This window comes from Misgurnus anguillicaudatus, chromosome 4 (genome assembly GCF_027580225.2).
Source record: "Misgurnus anguillicaudatus chromosome 4, ASM2758022v2, whole genome shotgun sequence".
In the NCBI taxonomy this organism is placed as follows: Eukaryota; Metazoa; Chordata; class Actinopteri; order Cypriniformes; family Cobitidae; genus Misgurnus; species Misgurnus anguillicaudatus.
The window spans coordinates 20435452-20450500 of NC_073340.2; the positions used below are offsets into that span (position 1 = coordinate 20435452).

The window sequence follows — 15049 nt, forward strand, 5'->3', positions numbered from 1 at the left end:
AGTGCCCCTTTTTCTGGGGTGCTTTTTTTTTTTTTTTAAATAATATGATCTTTATTCATATAACAACTGATGTCTGTCTGTTTCTTGTGTTTTTTACTTGTTACTTATTTAATTTACCATGAATTTATTCAGGAATCATTTAAATGAGATTTAAACTCTTATAAAAAGAAAAATAGCGCTATTTGTGGTACACAAACGGTTAACGATGAGTCCCGCCTCCAAAACTCACATCGCTAATATGATTGGCTTTACCTTTCCTAAGTCCCGCCTCTCTAACGTACTTCGCTTTATGATTGGTCTTGTCTCTACTCGTGTATGCTGCATTCGCGCTTGTAAGAAGCGCCAAATCTCAGCCTGAACGAGACGCGATGTGAATGATTGCAGGCAGCTACCGGTAAGTGTGTGAGGAGGAAAGCATTCTTATATTAACACTTTTATGCACAAAATATGGGACACGTTGTTACACATAACGATTCAGGGACATTGTTTTCCACGACAATCCCATATTAACCTGAAGAGTTGCAAACTTGCAACAGTGTAGTGTATGTAGTTTAAACAGACTGCTCATAAAATAAGAAAGGACAAACAATAAAATAATTGCTAACTACAGTAGTAAGCTTTTTTGTTTGCGTTTTTTGTAATGGCTGTTAAATAAGTAGCCTATAATGTGTTTAACTGGAGTGATGTAGTAGATTGGGGAGAAATCTAATGTTTCAGTACTTTACTAACTTCTGAATTTTTACTGACCAACAAATAAAATATCACCAACAAGTAAAATATAAAATAGGCCTAATCTATATTTGTTGTTTCTGACATGTGTAACCCTAATAAATATGAAACCTAAGATTAAAGGTGCCAAAGGATGTGTTGCCATAATATGTTAAATTGTTCTTTGACAAAGAAGGCACTTTATTAAGTGCAAAAATTATACAGAAACGTTTTTACATGTCTATTTACAAGCCTAGAATTTGTCATTTGAATGAAATGGTCTATTTTTGCCCTATTTGAAAGGGTCATGATGAATAATAATGTTGACCTCTGCTCTGATGCTAATGCCAGATGCTCACATTAGTAAACAGACCTTATATTTGGAGCCCTTATCAGACAAAAATACAGATTTTGATTAACAACTAATTGCAAACTAATAGAACTTCAACGCTAGCATATAGCATTTATTGGCATGTAGCACTACTCAGCAGTCACAATTTTGTTTTTAGCATTTTAACAAATTTGTAATTAATCTGTAATTTAATGTTTTCAAAACATGCACATTGTGTAATGGTTTCCTTTGCTGCTCTATAAACCTAGAATACTAAGGAGAACATGGTTTCTGTGTGAACTGATTATTTTGTAGAAATCTTTTGAAAATGAAACAATTGCGTGAGTTTGAGGAAGATAAAATAAAAACTTTTTAAATAAATTTTAAGGAAGTCAGAATTGCGTTAATATATATACTTTTTTGTTTAAAAAAGGAAAAAAATACATAATTATGAGAAGTGCCCTTTATTTCACTTGAGCCCCTGCCCCTCAAAATGTCTGTGCACGTCCCTGGCTGTGCCTGTTAGCAAAAACGACGGCGGAGGAAGGAGAGAAGAGTGAGGAAAATGTGTTGTCAGACGAAGACTTTGTGGTGAAAAGGAACAGCACTTCAGCTATATCATGGAATTATTTTGGATTTAGGAGAGATGACGCCGCAAACACAGGTACTGTGGAAGCGGTGATTGACATATTGCGTCTATTGCATGCTCAAGTTCATTATTTCAAATGTAGGCGCACAGTATGTGCGCTCTGAAAGCGTCGCAGTCACACACGGTGCGACGCACTTGTTTTTTCCAGGCTTTTCAAAAACATTTTAACTTTTCAGAATGACACAAGCGCATCGTGCAGGTCATGTGACAATAACCTACGTGTCTAGCGTTTTCCACGCGTTTTTAGGCGCGACATGTGAATGGCCCCTAAAACATGAAAAAATATTTATGGCAACACACTTTGTTATAACTAATCACATATTTGAAAACTACAATACTAATTTCTTGTTAGAAATGCAATTTAAATGTGTAAAATGTGAAAATATACATTTATTTATACTAAATTTGTGCTCCAGCCGCTTTCTTGGCCGCCATTTTATTTTTTTAAACTCGACCAGGCTCGACCAATCACATTCCCCATGCGCACACGCATAGAATTGTGGGACAAGATCTCAGGGTTCAGGAAGTAAACCTTACATTGGATTCAGACATGCCTTCCTGCCTTGGAATGCTGCCGAAAAAGGCACCAATTTAGAGTTTTCAGACGCAGCCTAGGTGTTTCTCAATGTCAAGGAAGGATCCTCGGAAGCCAGAATTTCGAGAATGTGACATCCGTCGAAGGACTGTTCCAATGTCGAGGATCCTCTGAATTTCTGAGTCCTTTGTTCGAAAAATATCCCATATACAGAAAAGGATGCATATGTGTAGCCTTCGGCCTCACAAATCACCCACAATCCTATGCGCGCAGCGCCAAAAGCACACCTTTTCACTGACGCAATCACGTACCCTTGCTAGCCTGTTCCATTTACTTGTTCTCCGAATGCTAAACTGGAGCCTCGCCTAGCCTCTGAAGGAGTGACTTGGAAGGACCAGTCCTGACAAGGAAGTATCCTTGACATTGAGAAACACCTACGGCATCAACGAAAGAGATACTAGGCTTGTTCGACTTCATTCGACACTGCAAGAACTGACAGGCGGATAACGTAAAAGTACCGCGAGAACGTTTCGAGAAATAATAGTAAGTCTAATTTTGTCTTTCTCTCTTGGTACTTTGAGTTCATCCGTCTGTCAGTTCTAGGGGCCCCGCATTAAGTCAAACAAGCCTAATGTTTTAAGGGGATGGCGAAGTTAATGTGTGTTCAACTTCAACCAGCGCTGCTCTCATGGTAGTCTGATGTCATCCATCCTAAATAATAAAAAAAACTTCATGAAAAAATTATTTATAATAAACACTGCAATTCTCAACAACAACAAAAAAAATTGTCATTATTTGATTTCATGGTGACTTTAAAATATTAATGGCAGGTCCTTTGATATGTCACATTCAAATGTTCGTGGTGTCTTTAAAGGGACATTTCACCCATTTGCATTAAACTTTGTATCATTAGAACCCCAGTCATGTTTTTGAATGGTCGTGCATCATTTTCACAGTTGCCACTAAGACAGGAGAAATACAGATTTCAGTGTTGCACTTCCTTCTTTCAATGATGTAAAAATCATCATTTTGCGTCATTGAAAGCAGGAAGTCCAATATCTTTGTTGAGGGGGTGAGACAACAAACACCCCTTTTCTCCGTCAAATAGGCACCAAATTCTAAATGCATGTTACATTTCGACTACAAATATGACCTACTTTCAATAAAGACGAATGTTTCTACGGGTGAAATGCTCATTTAAAGTCCCTGTAAAGTCAATCCTATAATGTTAGAAATTTATTGCTGAAACATGCCACAAAACTGTGTAGTACTGTGTGACAGAGGCGGATCATTAAAGAGCTTTTTGCCATTTCTTAGTTTAGTATTCGGTAGCCGCCGGGCTTAAAAAGGTGGCTTGATGATGCACTTGGCCCCGCCCCTAACCAGAAGCAAGCATCCATTCAGATTGTAGCTGTATTTGAAAGTTGAGAGACACTGCAGCTTTCCAGCGAGTGGGTGTGGTTTCAGCACAGACAGTGGACACGCCCCCATCGCTTGAGAGCAGAGAATGCTGCCAAGAGTCCAAGATTTTGATAACTCATTTTATTTACGTGGTGTTTTCCCCATAATTTAAATTTGTTTTGTAAACACATTTCATAATCCGACTTTACAGGAGAATGAATAGGTTTTTATGCAGGTGCATTTACCATCTTTGTGATTTATTTCTCCAACATGTCTCTTATTGTTTGGAAAATCAAAACGGATTACTTTCAGATGGTTTAAAGAGGGCATGGGAGCAGTGAAGAACTACAGGTTCGAGGAGAAGGGCAGGAAATGGGCAGTGAGAAGTTGGCACACACAGTGGAAATAATAGTACATGTGTTTCAGCCCATATCACAGGACAAGCATTGAGGAAAATGATAATAGGAGTAGATGAAAGAGTGTAGTCTCAAGGGAGCGCCGGGTAGTGGTTGAAGTGTACACGAAGGTTTTACCACTTGACTTGATGAGGTCACAGTTCAAAAAGTAAAGTTAAAAAACGTGCCTGTATTAACCTCGCCACTTCCACTGAGAGGAAGAGGAAAAACACAGAGACTTTGTCACTTTTAAACCATCTGACTTCACTTGAACTTCAGATGCTGCGTGAGACGACGAGAAAGGTCATGGGGTCTCTGAAACGGGGAAAGGATGGAGTGTTAGAGGAAGTAATATAGAGGGGCCAAAAACAACCTTTTAAGTATTTTCACAGGTGTAACGTCACCCAAAGCTGTCCAGTGGCAGATGTATCCAAACAGCTGCAAGGCTTTGGGGCATTGTGAGCATATTCTGGGTTTGACATCAGTCTGTTTACAATACTTTACTGCTCACTCATCATCTCTTTATATGAGATACAGTCTAAGTATACACAATGTCAGCTTCGATACAGCAATGCTAATACGTAACCTGTAAGTCTGTTTTCTTTTAGATTGAATATTTCAACTGCAAGTTATATATGTGTCCAAATCTTATTTTATCTTTGATGGGAAATGCTCAACAAAAGACCTTTAAATGTGGCATCATTGTACTTTTACTAATTGGGTTTAAAAAAAACTGTGTTTGTTCTTTGTGACTTATGTTTTATTTATAAACATTGTCTGATGATCATCTAAGGTTGAGGGCTGTTTTCTTTAGTCATATGGTAGTAATGATAAAATGTTTGGGGTCACTAAATTGCAACCTTTTCCAGAACCTGATCTGGATATTAGCCTAATTGTACCATATGCATGATCTGTTATTTATTTTTTGTAGATTCATCAGTTTGCCCCCACACTATGATTTATTGGTGTTCCTAGTAGCAGAATACAGACTTTTCATTCCCTTTTCCTATTCGTATACATGGCTCCAAGAATGGGTGAAGGCATGATTTGGAAGTGAACAGGACTTTTTGTATTGCATTTGTGCTGTTATACAATGTAGCTTACAGTGCATTAAAGTTGTACATTTTAGTATAAGTGTTCACTGGGAATCACACTTTCAAAATACAGTGTGTACCCCAGCTGTCACTGGGGCAGTACCCTTTCAAAAAGTACAGCTTTGCACCTAAATAGTTCATATAAGTACCTCAAAGGTAGAGGTGAGCGGGACACAAACTAACGTGGGGTTAATTGTAATACGACTACTTTACATATTTGTACAATGCTGAGCAATCTGTGCTTTTGGTGTTTTTCGTTTACTGCCAGAAGATGATCTCCTGTGTATTTGTGAAAGGTTTTGATGTGTTTTTGTTAAGATATTGAACGAAGAGTGTTTTGGAGGCATGGAAGTAAATTTCTTCATCTTCATGTTTTTTTGAATTTCTGAGTTGGGTGTGTAAGTCACCAAATCCAACCTTATAATATTTCATCATTGTTTTGTTACATAAAACATAACACTGTTTCAAAACATGTCAGCAACTCCTAGTAACTAATAGCTGGGATTGAACACTTTTTTTACACAGCGGGGTTAGTTGTACAATTAAGCCTCAGGTACAATGATAATAAAATGAAAACAATTGGTTTTACAATGATTTGAACAATGATTTGAAGCAGAGATGTGTGTTGATTGTGTAAAAAAATGATTAATTTAACTTAAATATTTTTTAATGATAAAGCCAAAAAGCATTAGCCCTGCTAACAGGGAACGTTCCTGTAACTTTGGCTAACGTTCTCTAAAGGTTCTCCTAAAGTTATCCAAAACCGTTCTTGCAATAACATTAGTAGAACATTTCTCTAACGCTATCTGCAATTAATAAACGTCCTTAAAACGTTAGCATTAGAAACATTATAATTGCATTGTTAGCAGAACGTTCTACACACCCTTGAAAATGTTACCATTGTGTATGTAATGTAACGTTCTTAAAACAGTAGCATTGCAAACGTTATAATTGCATACACTGTAAAATGTAATAGCTGAGCTTACTAAAAAGATTAAGTAAACTTAACTTATTTAATTAAGTTTGTTAACCTTACTTAGTTTAACTAAGTAATCCCAACTTTTTTCTATGCAAACTCAAGTCAACTTGATTAAACTTAACAGATTAATTTAGCCCAACTTAAAATTTCAAGTATTTTCAAAAAGGATGACTGCACAGTAGGTGGCAGTAATGCTCCCAAGGAGTAAGTGGTGGCTTAACTGAGTGGTTAACTGAAGAAGACGACAACAGCACATGGTCGGATAAGAGCATGAGGAGGTAAGTTTGTGCTTATATATCATTTTTATTTTTTAATTGCTACGTTTTTATCGCAATATTACAATCACAGTTTGTAAACAGTAATATTTTGTCGGTAATAATAAAACTGATGCATGTTATTTGATCACAATTAGCAATGCAACAACTGCTAATCATGTGTGTTTAAAGATAAACTTCGTTCAACAGACATAAGTAACTAATATGCAGAGGTAGATTGAGTAAAAATGTAATTATATAAAAAGTTAGTTAAAGTTAAGCCTTATAGTAATAACTGCTTAAGTAAAAGTAAAAGTATGCAATGGAAAAACTGCTTAAGTAGTGAGTTTATAATTCGTGTTGGTGTGGTTTATAATAATAAACTACATGAAAATGCTTAGAACTGCTTATAAAAGGTAAAATAGCACATTTAAATTAGGTGCTTTCAAAATTGTTACTCAAGTCAATGTAATGCAGTAAGCATGTTTCTACCCACCTCTGGAGAAAAAACATTAATAATTTCATACCTTAAAATGCCAAGTTATGTTAAATAAGAGATGTGCTGTATAAAAAGTTTTAAGTTTATAGAGTGAATGCTAAAAATTTTGTTTTTACAATTGCTTTTTAGTATCTATCAATCAATATACTATGTTAATTGTATATTATTATTATTTAGCAGGAGCTTGTTTCTTTGAAGAGAGTGCATACCCTTCATGGAAAGTCAGGTAATTACAGTGGTGGACAGTAACGAAGTAAATGTAATTCGTTACTGTACTTAAGTAGTTTTTTCGTGTATCTGTACTTTACTCAAGTACTTTTATTTTGGGAGACTTTTACTTTTACTTTACTACATTTTAAAGTCAAATATCTTACTTTTTACTCCACTACATTTTAAAAAATTGGTCGTTCCTTTTTATTTATCAGTGAATAAAAAACGTAACTGGGCAAACTAAAGCTGCACAATAAAACTAAGATGCACACGTGATGCGTCAAACCACCAATCAGGGTACAGCATGCGCTTGAACTTGTTTTGGTTGCCGCGCTGTTTCACGTAAGCTACGCGAGTCACACGAGTGCAGCAGCCAGCCAATGCATCGTTTGGAGAATGAAACTGCATTCAAAAACAACGGAGGAGATAACTTAACTGACCCGTCACAACAACAATGGCCTTATTTACGCGAGTTTTTTTAAGTCCTTGAATAAAAGAACGAGTCCTTCGTGTCTTCTCTGCCTGCCTTGAAACTGTGCTATTTCGTTTTAAAAGAATACTCTTTCAAATCTAAGGAAACGCGTAGAGGTAAGCCATTTTTATTCTGGTTATATTTTTAAATGAGCAATCTTAACAGTAGCTTGCAGAAAACTGTTAATTGTGTTGCTAAAATATATACGACGTTATCATGAATGAACTTTAAGCTATGCAGGCTGAAGCTATTTTTAGCCGTATAGTTAGCTGTTTCACTTAAGTTCATTGTATTTGAAGCTCAGTGCTCTGTTATTTTGAAATGACAATTAATCACTATTAACACTGTTGTAAAATATAAATGACATTTTGACTAGCCATGCAGTGTATGATGCTTAAACAGGCAGGTGGATTGGAGTGCTCCCTAGATTGTTATTAATATTTTCAAAAGTTTTGCTTCCAAAATATATAAATACATTTAATTATGTATTACAATATACATATGACATGCTAAAGCACATGAAATGTTTCTGAAATTATATTCTGTAAGGTTTGTTTTATTTGTCAAAGAAAGGGAGACTGATTTCTAGATAACGTTATGTATTTAATGTTTTGAAAACTATTGTGAACCTGTGCTTAAGTCAAGTTTTTATTACACTTAAACTGATAAATTATTTAACAAATAAATCTTGAAATGAGACTTACTGCTCTCAAATCCTGTTATTTCATTTGGTGCTAAAGGAAATTTTTTGTTTTTAAGGTTTTAGGCTTATGATAATTTAAATAGACATCAGTGTCTGATTTATTAATGTCCTTTTATTAATTGATTGGTTAGCCAAGAGAGTTATTTCACATAATTTGAGTTTTGTGACAAAAATGATACGGCCATAATAAATCACCATACTTTTGTACTTAAGTACATTTTGAGGCAGATACTTTTGTACTTTTACTCAAGTAAAAATTTTAAGCAAGTACTTCTACTTTTACTTGAGTAATATTTTACCCTGGGTATCTTTACTTTTACTCAAGTACACGATTTGTGTAATTCGTCCACCACTGGGTAATTAACACACATTTTATTTAGGGCATGTCAAAACTTTTTAAATCTTGATATGTTGTTTCTTTTGTTATCCTTCTTTCATATAGTAACGTTACTGTGGAGTACAACCAAGTCGCAAGCAAAAACCTTAAGCAAGAATTGTTCTCATCCCTTGCTAAACATTGTTTTTGAAGATTTTGAATGAAAGAAAAGTTTAAAAGCTCTCTTGAGTATCTAATAGTAAGTATTTTTGTTTGTTTGTTTTAAATAGTTTAAGTCCATTTGCTAACTTTTAAGTAATCTGTTCCCACTGTTGATCTCAATGTTTTATGTATTATTTGTCAGAACATCACTGATTTCACTGCTCGGTGGACGGTAGTTCTCCGTGGTCTTGCTATCCTTCTTGCGGAAGACACTACAGACTTCCTGAAAACAAACATGGTTAGTATTCTTCTTGTTTAATCAATATGAGATGTCCTAATTTTTGTGTTAGCATTTAATTAGCATTTTTTAAAGAAATAATGTGTAAATAGAAGATAATTAAAGGCACCAAGGCACATCCTTTTGTCCCACAATTTTATGCGTGAGCATGCTCAGGATTGGTCGAGCCTGGTTGAGTTCGATAAAATAAAATGGTGGGCAAGAAAGCAACTGATCACACATTTAGTGTACATAAAGTAATATTTTCACTTTTGGTTGCATTTCTAGCGAGAAATTTGTATTGTAGTTTGAAACTCTTTCCCCGCCATTGAGTTATTCCGTCAATTAAGAGAATCAATAACTTCTGATAAATGCTGTGAATAAATGAAAACATAATTTATTTGCCAGGTAAAGGTTTTATGCCAATTACATAACCAATTCAAATTCATTATAAAGAAAGCAAAACATCAAATATTCAAAGATCAGTCTGAGATGTATACCTGACAGTAGCGAAATACATCAACACGACACTATGGGTTTTGGTTTATCGCATTATGAGTGAACAAAGCTTAATACAGGTGTTAACAGTGTGTAAACCGTTTTGAGCTGTCCACTTTCGACTACATTCAGATGTATTCAAAACAGATTAGAACCGCTTAAACACGCTGTAACCCGTATGCTGGAAATAAATTTGACAGGTACAGTTTAATAATACACAAAATTAAATCAAATGTCTTTTAATAACATATGATGTTATAGTTACAAATTATTAAACCAAATAGTGTGTTTGTGACATTTGAACGTCTTGTCTTAAAACTGAAAATAAACAGGTTTTCCTGTATTTGTTAAAAATAAGCTAATAAAATAGTTCAAATAAATATTTAATGTTGCTTACCTTATGAGTAAAATAGCCACATAATAAATGGGATAATGCACAGACAGCAGGTTGTTATCATGAAATAAGCCCCTTCAGTTTGATACAAGTCCCTCTGCTTGACACAGAGTCCTGATCACACTGTTGGGGCTTATTTCTGGAAAAACAACCTGCTGCCTATACAATATACCTTACCTATAGAAGAGTTTTCTAACAAGATATTATTAATTAAATATGTTTCAAGGATGTTTTTGCACCACCAGGAAAGAAGCTTTTGCTGAAAGGTCCAAATTATTATTGGCAATTCCAACCGAAGCACTGTTACAAATTTAAGTGTCACTTCAAAAACTAGTAACATCACCTTGAACAGTTTACATTTTTAAATGACAAATCCACTTTGCATTTGTATTATGAGAATGTATATTAATATTGCGTTTCTATCTTATTAGGACTGTGATGGTGACCCACCTCAACTATCAATAGGAATTCTCAGTCTGGTGCCGGAGGACAGACATTTCTCCACATGGTTTACAGAAATTATTTGGTAGGGTGTCACAGCCATGGATGGACTTGCCATGTGTTTAGTTTTTGGACTGATCATTGTTTTAAATATGGAGTACCTCTTCACAGCTTATTTTGAGTTGATTCACAGGGTTTTTCTTTCCCTGGGGCACAAATCACTAAAGTCAAAACTGCCATCACTACAAAACATACTAATGTGAAGTAGTGTGTTTTGTGTGAAACAAGTCCGTGTTACTGTAGATCTGTTGCATTTTGGGTTTTATATTTTTCGTAAACCTGGATACAAGTTCCAGAAAAACTCAACTTTAATTGCTGCAAAACTTTGATGTTTTAGTTAAGCTGTATTTTGCGTGTTTCTGATGGCAGAAACAAGATTGTTACTGTAGGTCTGTTGATGCAATTTGTGATTTTTTTATCAGTCACATGACAACCTGGATACAAAACCAAAACTGCAGTCACTAAAAAAACTTGTTTTGAATTTGTTTGTCAAGGTGTGTTCATTGTGTTTGTAATAACAGAAACAAGACTGTCTTAGGTCTATTGTTGCATTTTGGGTATCCAGATTGATGGGTGACTGAACACAAACCCCTTTCTTGTGTGTGTGTGTGTGTGTGTGTGTGTGTGTGTGTGTGTGTGTGTGTGTGTGTGTGTGTAAATGTTTTACTTTGTACACTGTTAACATGTTTAAAATAAATGTTTTAACCTCATTTTGCTGCCTTTTGGCTTTACTCATTTTTGTTAGTTCAGCTTACTTACAAATATAAGGCAATCAGTTTCCTTATATTTACAAGTAAAGTGAACAATAAAAAGAAGTTATCTCAACTAATGATTTTAAGTAAAGAGTACTTAACTTTACTTGATTAATAAGTTTAGTCTACTTGTACTGTTAAGTTTTGACAACTTAAAATCAATACTCTACCTTACTTGATGAATAAGTTTAGGCTACAAATAATATAAAGTTTTGCCAACTTAAAAGCAATACACTAACTTACTTAAAATTATGAGGCAATCAGTTTCCTCACTTTTTTAAGTAAACTCAACTTATTACATTTTACAGTGTAGTTAGCAGAACGTTCTTCATACCCTAGCATTGAAAACATTACTTATAACCAAACAATAACGTTAATACTATGTCTAAAAAACTGGATGCTTTTAACGTTCTAAGAACGTTGAAACATTATGTTTTTATAACCTGTTAGGAACGTTAGAAAAACATTCTGAGAACATTAATATAATGGCGAATGGAACGTTTTAATAACGTTTTTAAAAACTTTCTTAGAACATTAATATAACAACAGACTGAACCTTTCTAAAAACGTTTTGAATAACGTTCTTATAACCAAACAATAACGTTAATACTACGTCTAAAAAACTGGACGCTTTTAACTTTCTAAGAACGTTGAAACATAATGTTTATATAACCTGTCATGAACGTTAGAAAAACATTCTGAGAACATTAATATAATGGCGAATGGAATGTTTTGATAACGTTTTCAAAAACGTTCTTAGATCATTAATATAACAACAGACTGAACCTTTCTAAAAACGTTTTAAATAACGTTCTTATAACCAAACAATAACGTTAATACTAAGAATGTTAAAAAAATAAACGTTTTCCAAACTTTCGTAAGATGTTACGGGAACGTTTTTATAACGTAAAATTGTTAGCTGGGAGGTTCTCCCCTACATCTCTGTACCTAATGGTGCATACTAGGATCTTTTTAATGCTGGGGTATGTGTTTTGACCAATTTTAACAGTGCAGAAACACTTGCAGCATTTTCTTTTGTTGAATTAAATTTTGACATAATAATTTTATCTAATTTCTATTGTTTAATTTTGTTAAATTATTTTTTTTATTTGACAAAATAATTACATCAGAAGCGGCTTTAAAAGCAAGTTCACAACATTATAATATACAGTATCGTGCTGCCTTCATTTAAAAATACTTTGTATCTTAACATATATCAGTGCCATTGTTCTGTCTCAACACCTGTAATATTTTTTGTAAGGTATGTTCGTAAAACTTCTTAAATGACCTAATATAAATAAAGCCTAGTCCTGGATTAACATAAACCCTGTTCGGGAAACCGCCCATTGAAGTCTTAAAGTCATTAGATTCAAATAATAAATTGGGATTTAATTTAATTTAGGTTTAAGAGAGCCTGCTGCTAATGCTCAAGTCAAGACGGTAAGTTGTCACCGGGGCGGTATAAAACTTATCATCATACTTAAATGGTTCATATTACCTTTTTAAAAGGTACAATCCAAGTGACAACTTTTGTAAGGAAATGAGGAGTATAAGGAGAGGTCGCACTAAATACTTGACACTAATCTTATTCAGTTTTTTGTTCTGTATACAAGTTTCCTGTATTTCCAAAGAGACTTACATGACTCTGACAACAAGTCTTATAGTAGCATGCATAAGACTTTTATACAGTACTGTATATAAATTATCTTTTTGAGATCTCAACCCTTCTGCGTGTTTGTTTGGTCTCTGAGGAAGCTGACTGGCTTCCAGTAAGTTTTACTTTTCAGGTGCGCTACAATTTTTTTCTCCACGTTACTTCCAAGATAAGCAAGCCCAGTTTAATGATTATTTCCTTAAATGATGATTGTTTTGACCCTGGCCGGGTCAAATGGGGAATCTATTGTATGTTAAAAGTTCAGCTAACATCCTTTGGTCATATAATTCTCAAAAGTACCGTTACAACAGAGTAAATAAAGAGTGTATGCTCTCTTTCTTTCTCTTTCTACCTCAACTTATTCTTGGCTCTTGGTTTCTCTCCGGAGCCTGAAAGAATTTCAGAAGGTGGCTTGAGGGTTTGAAAAACACAGGGGGGATTTGCAGAAAAAACAACATGAAATAAAAATGGTCTTGGCTGTGCCGTCTTAGTGGAATTTTGGTCAAAACCTGCAATATTTACAGCCTCTTTAGAGGATTTCGCAGTTACGTGCAATTTACCTTTTGAAAGCCTTTAATGTTTAAAAATGCTTCCATTGTTATTTTTTCTTGGTGATTTATGTGGCAATAAGACATTTGTTGCTGGTGTTTTTTAACGGATCTATAGCTGATACTGAATATACAAACCGTAAAAAAATGCAGCATGAAGTTAAAATAACTTGGTTTTGCAAGTTAAGTGGACATAAGTTATGAACACAAGTTGAAATTGCTTGACTTAATTTTTTGCGCAATATAACATGTGTTCATGTTTCACGTGTAAAAAGACGCAGTATTTTTCACACAATTTACCTATCTCTATAGCACTGTTTTCACTGTCCTAAAAACGGGCTGATGTCTTCCTTGTTCTGTGAAGTCCCTATGTATCAAGTTTTGATTGTGTAGCTTGTTTAGTGTGTTGTGAATCGATAGCAGCTTAGCTTGCCGTTAACTAGCTGTACTGTGCTGCCTTAAAAAAATTTGTTAAATCAACTTAGATTTACAAGTCATGTCAACAGAGATGAGTTGTCACAACTTATAAAATATAGTTGAGAAAAGTCAACTTAATTTTATAAGTTATAACAACTCACCTATAGGTATAACAACTCATCTCTAGTCAAGATAAATAATAGTAAGTTGAAATCCAAGTTGATTCAACAAAAATTTTTAAGGCAGCAAGGTATTTTTTACAGTGTGTGGGCAGAGTTTAGTCAAAAAACTGTTCTACTGACATCATAAAAGCAGGAAGTAAAGGGCTGTAGTCCCAACCGACCGTTCGCTGTAGGCTTTTAAAGGGGAATTCTGTTAAAGAAAATGTATCACCTGGCAGTGAACTCTGAGCTTTATCATTCTACAGCTATTATTAATGCTATTATAGCAACATTACACACTACCTAGGGTTTAAAAAATGGGATCAGAAAGAACGGGACCTTTAAAATAACATAAAAATATGTTGATTTCACATCATTTTTGCAGTGCACATGCAATTCTTAAATATGATTATGTAAACATATGATCTCTGTTTCTCATGTGGTATCATTCACAGCCAGGCACAATCTAACTTCCTTTTCCCTCATGAGTTCATTGTCCTGAATGTGCTGTAGGCAGTTCCCATCTCATAAGTCTGGACTTTTGCCAAGCAGTCGCCAAGTAGTACCAAAACACATCGACTGTGTCTTTCCGTGTCAATAAAGGGACACTGTCACAAAATCTGTCCTTTCTGTTTCTGTTTCCTGCACCTTGTGGATCCTGAAAATATGAGAAAGCTTACACCCCAGATGTGGCGCCACAGTGAGACAGTAGCATTACCACGGTAAACTGGTGGAGAAATCATGTTGTTTTGTTATTCAGTAAGATCTTTGCAAACGCACACACTGAGGTTCTGTTATCAGAATGGGACTCTGTGTACACACACAATTGCCATTGTTTTAGTTTTCTACCTCACCAAGGCTTAATTGAGCCTGGCACCATGACTCGACCCAAGTGGAATGACAGAGCTCTCTCTCTCTCTCTCTCTCTCTCTCTCTCTCTCTCTCTCTCTCTCTCGACATATTGATAAATAAATGTATACCTTGAATGCACTATACGTCACTTTGGATAAAATTTCCTGCCAAATGCATTAATGTAAATGAAGTTACACTATTGCTTCATGCATGTTTTCCTGCTTTTATATAAATAATTGAATAACAGCAGCCTGCGTTTGAGATGCTGTGCTCTGCAAGATGATGCA

At 34.9% G+C, this 15049-nt stretch overlaps 1 long non-coding RNA gene across 1 annotated transcript; it reads left to right on the plus strand.

Moving 5' to 3' along the window:
- Window positions 1–6068: 6068 nt before the first annotated feature.
- On the plus strand, window positions 6069–11440 carry LOC141363712 (uncharacterized). The gene is made up of 5 exons (XR_012369269.1): window positions 6069–6370; window positions 7023–7071; window positions 8673–8805; window positions 8911–9006; window positions 10309–11440. It is a non-coding gene; the product is annotated as an uncharacterized lncRNA (long non-coding RNA).
- Window positions 11441–15049: the final 3609 nt, after the last annotated feature.